This window comes from Prunus persica, chromosome G4 (genome assembly GCF_000346465.2).
Source record: "Prunus persica cultivar Lovell chromosome G4, Prunus_persica_NCBIv2, whole genome shotgun sequence".
In the NCBI taxonomy this organism is placed as follows: domain Eukaryota; kingdom Viridiplantae; phylum Streptophyta; class Magnoliopsida; order Rosales; family Rosaceae; genus Prunus; species Prunus persica.
Window position 1 is genome coordinate 16,385,602 of NC_034012.1, and position 9,159 is coordinate 16,394,760.

Sequence of the window (9,159 nt, forward strand, 5' to 3'; positions counted from 1 at the left end):
TGTGCCAATTATCAAGAAAATCTGCTGGATCTTCATATCATAGTAGTTATTTACATTGAATCCAAAGTATATTAAAAGGCCTACAAACCCAACAAACAAAAAAAGTAAATTCAAAGGCTTAACTTGCAAGTTCTAAGCCATCACAGGTGAGGGATATACATGCAATGACAGGCCTTTGCCGCATGGGTTGATAGAATTAATAAAACTGGAGAAAATTTTACACCGCCAACCTTGCAATGCAAGGTACCTTCAGCATCTGGTAAATAGTTTCAGCGGTGCATAAAGCTGTTCCAGAACAGACTCCTTTCCAGTTCTGAGATGACACTATATTTCATATGCTTCATGTAGCTAACTCCAATTTTCTGTCACGTGGCACAAGATTTGCTTGTGTCCTCGTTGCAGCTCTGCCTGTTAACATATATGATTTACAGCCGTTTAAAGTGATTATTTGTCTTCTTGGGCATTCAAAAATCACAAGAACATGGAAAATTCATGTAGGAAAGAGGACATAATCAAGGGATCAAGAGGGATCTAAAAAGGGGGACTTGGGGGACAGGAAAGTTGATACAAAAAAGTTTTTATACGCATCTGCGTATCATGTGGGCAGAAAGTTATTTCATTTGCATATTTGTACAAAACAGAAACAAGCACATATAGTACAGGTTAATTTCTGCAATTCACAAAAAACTCAACAACAAAAAATCCACAAAAAGAGAAAACACATCATTAAGTCAACAAAAACCGTACACATGATTGTAGATAGATAGACCACATGAACTCACAAACATTTATCACTTTCCATCTCCCAAAAAGAAATATTGATACATGCACGCATGTGCATGCATTAAACAGACAAGATCAGAACTGACCTTCCTCTTTCTCTGTTTTCCTCCTGTTAGACCAAAGAAGCCGAATTGGAGTTCCCAGAAACCCAGCATCTGATCGCAGTTGCTTCTCCATATAACGGCGGTACGTCTCTGGGAAAAGTTTTGCATCATTGACAAAGAACACAAATGTTGGTGGCCTTATGGCTGCCTGCAAATGAATACAAAGTAAAGCACATAATTGTCATGTTCATAAAATATATATATATATATATATATATATATACTGGTTTGTAGTCAATCACATGCAAATTTGAAAGAACAGATACTGTCCTCAGGATAGGCACGCATGGAATATAGTTAACACAGTCAATTTTTAGCACTGAATCATCTAAAACCTAATAGCAGTAGAAAACTGTACTTTTCCCGGTCTTAACAGATCATGCTTTCTGTTCATAACAAGAAAAAATATCTAAATTTCATTGACACTAGCATCCAAAGTTTGCGAGGGTGTCACTTGCCAGGAGTATGATCAACAAGAATGCAAGAGATATATTAATCACCCAAAAAACATAAAATGCATCCTACATAAAACAAGAACCTGAGTGCAGTAATAAATGCGCCCTCTTTTGCCACCTCGTGTCCTTGGTGGTGATTTAAAAGCTAGTGCCTCCTGTACAACTTGATTTACTACAGAAGTACTAAGCCTTCTTGATCTTTCTTTCTCAACTGTGCTAGCAGCAATGATAATCCTAAAACCAAAGACAATAATACCATTAATGTAGCCCACGGCCAACATATCTGCAATATGAAAACAAATTCTTGGCATATACAGAGGTTTTCTATCAAGAATAGCATACAATACTAAGACCTTAAATTCCTTGAAACTTCAAACCATTAAAATTATGCATAAGATTCTTGTGAAACTCCATTTGTAACCTGTATAGTGTTTTACTGATACGGGACACTGTATACCAGAATGTATATAACTCATTGTTAGAGTTTTGAACAGATTTTGGAGAAGAAAAGAAAACAATATGCAGGGAAAAACCAAGAGACCAGCTAAACAATTCTTCTGTATTTTTGTATTGTATTCTCTGCTTCTTTTCGGGCAAGCTCAGTGTGAGCAATTTAACTGTTAGAAGCACAGCTGGATTCTCTTACATCATTAGAGAATCACAGCCTTACATTCAAAACTGATATCTAAGATCATTACACGTGTCTATAGCCACTTACCATTTAACTGACGCCTAACACTTGCCTATCTTAGTGACTAAGTGAATACACAATCTCAGATCAGAGGCCTAACATCATTTATATCAGCTCACACACTTATATTTCAACACTCCCCTTTAAGTTGTGAGCTGATTTCACACCAAGCTTCTCGCGTAGATAGCTGAAACGATCCTTGGCCAAAGCCTTTGTAAAAATATCTGCCAGCTGCTCATTCGTAGGACAATAGATCAAATCTACAATTCCTTCTTGCAAAGCATCCTTAATAAAGTGATACCTTCGATCAATATGCTTGGTTTTCTGGTGAAACACAGGGTTCTTTGTAATGGCAATAGCAGAGGTGTTATCACAGTGTAGTGGTGTGGCCTCTGTTTGGAACTCTCCGAAATCTTCCAATACAAATCTCAACCAAACAGCTTGTGTTGTTGCTTCAGAGGCACTAATGTACTCTGCCTCTGCAGTAGAGAGAGCAACACAGTGCTGTTTGACTGAAGCCCAAGCAAACACTCCACTACCGAAAGAAAATGCATATCCAGAGGTGCTCTTGCTATCATCCACTGAACCACTCCAATCACTATCACAATAGCCAATTAGAACTGCCCCTTTTCCCTTCACATACTCCAGACCATAGTCAAGTGTTCCTTTCACATATCTAAGAACTCGTTTAGCTGTTCCAAGATGTTTGTTTGTGGGGCAGTGCATAAACCTTGCAAGCAAGCTAGCTGCAAACATGATATCAGGTCTTGTAGCTGTGAGATACAGCAAACTTCCAACTATCTTTCTATATTGCTCCTCACTTGCAGAGCCACTCCCATCATCCTTACTTAATTTTTCAGTTGGAACCAGAGGAATAACCACAGGTTTACAGTCACTCAGACCGAATCTGCTCAACAGAGTTGATGCATACTTCCTTTGATGAAGGAAGATGCTCGTTGGTGTCTGAATTACTCCCATCCCTAAGAAATGATGCAAGAGTCCCAAATCCGTCATCTCATATTTCTCCATCATATCTTGCTTAAATTCTTCTATCATGGTGTGACAGTTTCCAGTGTATACTATGTCATCTACATAGATAGACACTATCATGATGCTTGCTTCACCTCTAGTTTTGACATAAAGAGTAGCCTCACTTTGACTCTTTGTGAACCCACACTTAGCAAAATAACTATCAATTTCACTATACCAAGCTCTTGGCGCCTGTTTCAAACCATATAGAGCTTTGTTTAGCTTGTAAACTTTGCTTTCACTCCCCTTCACCACAAATCCCTCCGGCTGGTCTACATACACTTCTTCTTCCAAAACACCATTTAGAAAAGCTGACTTAACATCTAATTGGTACAGCTGCCAACCCTTCTGTGCAGCTAATGCAATTAGAGTTCGGATTGTGTCTAATCTAGCCACAGGTGCAAATGTTTCATTGTAGTCCACCCCTGGTTTCTGAGAGTATCCTTTAGCCACTAACCTTGCTTTATTTTTCTGCACTGAACCATCCAGATTTAACTTGGTTTTAAACACCCATTTAACTCCAATAATTGGTTTTGATGAAGGTCTGTCAACAAGCTCCCATGTAGCATTTTTTTCTATCATTGACAACTCATCCTTCATTGCCTTTATCCATGATTCATCCTTGACAGCTTCATCAAACTTCTCGGGTTCCACAATGCACAGATTGCATTGTGCTAGAATATCATCCAACTTTCTCCATTTCAATGGAGTATGATCAAACCGTTGAGTATCCTCTACCCTGCTGCTTTGTTTGCTTGATTCTCCTTGTGAAACACGACCCCCTGACATGAGATCATGAGTCTGATTCCCTACAGGTGTTTCAAATGGTGTTGTTGCAGGATTTCTAGGCTGCTCTTCATAGTTCAGCACTTGCATTTGGTTCTCAGTCACTTCTTTCCAATTCCAGGTTGTTTCCTCATCAAATATAACATCTCTTGACAACAAAAGCTTCCTAGTAACAGGATCAAATACCCTATAACCCTTTTCACAAGTTGCATAACCAACAAATACTCCCTTTGTGCTCTTGGCATCCAGCTTCTGTCTCCCTTCAGCTGGTTTATGTACAAAACAAACGCTCCCAAACACTTTGAAGTGAGCAACACCTGGTTTCCTTGTACTATAGGCCTCAAAAGGAGTTCTGTGTTTGAGTGCCTTGGTAGGACATCTATTCAGTATATACACAGCAGTGTGTACAGCTTCTGCCCACAGATAATAAGGCAGATCCTTCTCATGCAACATAGCTTTTGCCATTTCTACAACTGTCCTATTCTTCCTTTCTACCACTCCATTTTGTTGTGGAGTATATGCCATAGAAAACTGCCTTTGAATACCTGTTTCTTCACACAACTTATTGAATTCACAAGATGTGAACTCTCCCCCTTTATCACTTCTTACACATTGCACTTTAAAACCACTCTGCAGCTCTACCATAGACTTAAACTTTCTAAAACAGTTTAGTGCATCAGACTTGTATCTAAGAAAATAGACCCAAATCATTCTTGTACAGTCATCTATGAGGAGCATGAAGTATTTGTTACCTGAAATAGACTCGTTTTGCATAGGCCCACACAAGTCCATGTGTATCAACTCAAGAGGAGTACTTGCCCTCCATGCTTGGTTCTTAGGAAACCATTCTCTATGTTGTTTCCCAAACTGGCAGCCTTCACAGACTCCATTTACAGCTTCTAGATGTGGCAGGCCGTGCACCATCTCCTTTTCCTTAAGTTGGTTTAGTCCATTTAAATGTAAATGCCCCATTCTTTTGTGCCAAATCCACGTGGAGTGAGACACACCAGCTCTTAAGGCAACATAGTCGGTTGGAGACAATGTCAAAGGATAGCATCTGTTTCTTTTCATTTCCACTTTCATGATGAGCTTCTCCAGTGAAGAGTCATCAAAAATACTGCACATATTGCTTCCAAACACCAAGTGATAACCATGCTCATCCATTTGACCCACACTCAACAGATTTTCTTTCAATCCGGGTAAGTACATGACTTCTCTGATATGCTTTGTACCAGTGCTTGTGTTAAGCACTAAAGTACCCATACCAGTTATGTTTATAAGTTTCCCTGTTGGCATCTGCACCTTACCTGTCACACTTGTGTTCATATCAATCAGCAGCTCCTTGTTCCCAGTCATATGGTTGCTGCAGCCGCTATCCACATACCATTCTTCATTTGCACTCCCTTTTGAAATAGCACAATTTGCATAAAACAGGTTTCCTCCTACTTCCACTTGGCTTGCGTTATTAGCTTTCTGCACACTTTTGTTTGTTGTGCACTCTCTTGCCAAATGCCCAAATCTTTCACACTTGTAGCACTTAGGTTGTCCCTTAAATCTACATTCTCCATAGTGAAATTTAGAGCAGACTTTGCATTGAGGCTTCACCCCATCTTGCTGCACAGAATGTGCTCCATTTGAAGTCTGTCCAGTGCCAGCTTGCTGTGGCTTCTGTCTAGACTCCCATGGTTTGTTGTTAGGCTTCCAACTCTTCTGAGACTTGGCAGTACCAGACTGAGCATTATTCTTGTTCTGCCCCTTTTGATCGATTGAGAAAGAACCAAATGCTTTCTCAGCTATGTCCACAGTATGCATGTCAAAACGTTGCTCTTGACTCTTCAAGATTGCAATAACCTCCTGCAATTCAATGGTCTCCAAACTCTTTGTATTTTCAATCACCAAACAGATGGGATCATAAACTCGACTAAGACTGATTAACACCTTTTGAACCAGCCTCTCGTTTGATAACACCTCTCCAAATGTTTTCATTTGATTTATCAATTCATTTAATCGAGTAAGATATGCAGTAAGTTGTTCACCTTCACGCATCCTCATATACTCAAATTCTCGTCTAAGATTCTGAAGTTTTACAGATCTAACCTGATCACCTCCATGATATTCACTGTAGAGCAAAGTCCAAGCCATTTTTGCAGAATCGGCATTTGCAATCCGAGGGAAGATCTGGTCAGAGACAGCGTTTTGTATGATGCCCAGTGCCTTTGCATCCTTCATGAGCACAGCACACATCTCTGCTTCAGCTTCTTCCTCCGATGATGCTTCAACTTTCTTGGTCTTCATCTTCGAATCAGAGACTGAAATCCCCTTTTCTACCAGACTCCACAGCCCAAGAGACTTGAAGATTGTCACCATCTTGATCCTCCAGAACTCGTAGTTCTCACCGGAGAAGATCGGAGTTCTTACTTCTGAACTTCCAGATCCAGCCATTGTTTGGTCTGAATCACAGCAGCTTCTCTTCTCAGATGTTCAGCTGAGCTTCGATTGAGCTCAGTAAACTTCACAGTTTTCACGCCCAGATCAAGAGACCCAACCTGGCTCTGAGGCCATGTTAGAGTTTTGAACAGATTTTGGAGAAGAAAAGAAAACAATATGCAGGGAAAAACCAAGAGACCAGCTAAACAATTCTTCTGTATTTTTGTATTGTATTCTCTGCTTCTTTTCGGGCAAGCTCAGTGTGAGCAATTTAACTGTTAGAAGCACAGCTGGATTCTCTTACATCATTAGAGAATCACAGCCTTACATTCAAAACTGATATCTAAGATCATTACACGTGTCTATAGCCACTTACCATTTAACTGACGCCTAACACTTGCCTATCTTAGTGACTAAGTGAATACACAATCTCAGATCAGAGGCCTAACATCATTTATATCAGCTCACACACTTATATTTCAACACTCATAAACTGAAAACCAAAATTACAAACTGGTTTAAGCCTAAAGTCCATAGGGAATAATCCTGTTAAATTTCAGAAAGACGGGTCAGCAGCGGCAAATTACCAGCAACACTGATATTGTCCCCAACTTAACCACCTATAAAGCCTAGTAGATGTTCGGGTATATCAGAAAAGGCCTCGGTGCTATTAGTAGTGGAACCATTCATTATATGTTGTATTTTATTTAGTCAATTTTCCAATTGTGAGACTTAATACCCTTCAACAGAAAACTACCACCATCTGCGTTTTACATCATGCAACTTCTTTCTGTAGGGACAAGTATAGGTTATATATACAACTATGATATCATATATAATTTAGGCTGACCTATCTTAACAAGAATCTAAAGCTTAACAAACATCTATTAGAAGATGGAGCAACATCAAACTAAATTCAAATATAACCCATCACATCCATCATATTGACAACAAATTGAAAACTTCTTCCAGTTAAAGGTGCTCCTATCATTTATCTTGTGCTGTGAATAGAGAATAAGGGTTTCTTCACATACATGAAGTTAGGTAAAGACTGCAGTTGTTAAGCTATAAAGAGATGATGTTAACAGAAAACATACTTGTCAACACTTTGACCAGCTATTGCAGTTGAATATACAATAGGGTGCCCAACCAAGAACACGAAGCTTTCCCTAACATCCTGCTCATAGTATGTTGCAGTCTGCTGGTTTTTATTCCGGTATGGTATCCCATTTGTTACAACTATCAGCCAGCCTTTACCTTCTCTTTCTATCCTTTCAGCATCTTGCAATCCTAAGAGATACACAAGAAATATACATGAGGAAAAGAAAACATCTCATTAATCAAAATTCTAAGATGCCATTGCTTGAAGAAATTTCGAGACGCATATTATACGATCAAAGCCTAAAAAAAGGTCTTGGAAGAAAGAAAAAAAAGACGCTAAGTTTTCACTATTACTCATTCTTCTATAAGTTATTAGATAATAAACTATAAACTAAATACTAGAAATATGAATATCTTTAGCATCAAAGAGATTTCATAAGAACTGGACCAAATATATATAGTTGAAAGTTTTCTACAACATGACAACTTTTTTTGCTATCTTTTCAGTGAAGTATATCCAAATTGAATAGCTCGAAAACTATCTGACCACTGGTCCTTGTGTCTTAATTATTTTTCATTTCAAAAAGAGATTTCTCCTTGTTTAAGGGTACATAATTTGAAACTAAACAAATGGCTCACATTCAGGGAAAGACATTATCACAAAATTTTGTTCATTGAAACTTATTTTAAAACCTGAAAGATAAAACTGAAAAACTAACAGATGCCAACAAGACACACAAAACACTCAATTTTGCTCGTTAAGCATTTCAAGAAAACCATAACTTCCAAACGTACAATAGACATTCTATTTCTGTCCATATTATGCATGCATGAGACTGACTTTCAAGTCTGCAAGGACCTGCTAGGTATGGAGAGGAATGTTAGGCCGTTTACACTGTATTGTGTTTTAAATATTATTAAAAGAAACAACGAAAGTTAAGAAATCTAGAACATGGAGGAAAAGATAAATAATTAACATACAACCAAAACATCCATAAAGTTATATCATGACTTATTTTAAGAAGTTTCTCCGCATTAACTAGTATTGTACATTTTTTTTTCTTTTTGGTAGTGTGATAACATTTTCTGTTTAGCTTATATGTGATACTATTTTGTGTTTATATAAAAATACATGTAATACATATAGAGACGTACATTTATATACTTATATTTATGTCCTATCCAATAAGAGAGTTTTTCTCTCAAATGGACGTCCGGATTGTCTAGCATTTGGACCCCAATGTTTGCACCTGTGTTTCATTATAAAAAATGATTTCAAGATGTATACTTCCACAGCACCGACTGGATGTTTTTATATAGCAGTGTAGGGGCTTGATTTGGCAGCATATATGATGCAGCGACACACTGAAGAATCATTGGGATCCGAATACTAAACAATCCAGACACCTGGATAAGAGAAAGACTCTTTAATAGGAATCAGAACTATTCATTATATTCAGGCTTTTAAAAAGGGAGCTGATTTTCCCACTCCTCTTTTGTCCACTTACACTCCCTTTTTTGTTATAGTAAAAAGTAATAAAAAAAAAAACAAAAGGGTGTGTAAGTGGACAAAAGGGGAGTGGGAAAATCAGCACCCTTAAAAAAATCCAACCTAGTTTGTTTTACCCTGCGCACATGAAGGCAGAAAACTGTGGGCATGTTCTTCAGATCTTTATAGAAAGGATAACTCAAAAAGAATGTTACCTGTTCTGTGATACAAGCCAGGGCCTCAATTACAAGAGCCACAACATCAGAACGACGAATGGCACGAAATGCTCGATGG

The 9,159-nt window shown here is 38.3% G+C and overlaps 1 pseudogene; it reads right to left on the bottom strand.

The window, feature by feature from the left end:
* LOC18779981 overlaps window positions 1–9,159 on the bottom strand; it is a 10,965-nt pseudogene continuing 1,806 nt past the window's right edge.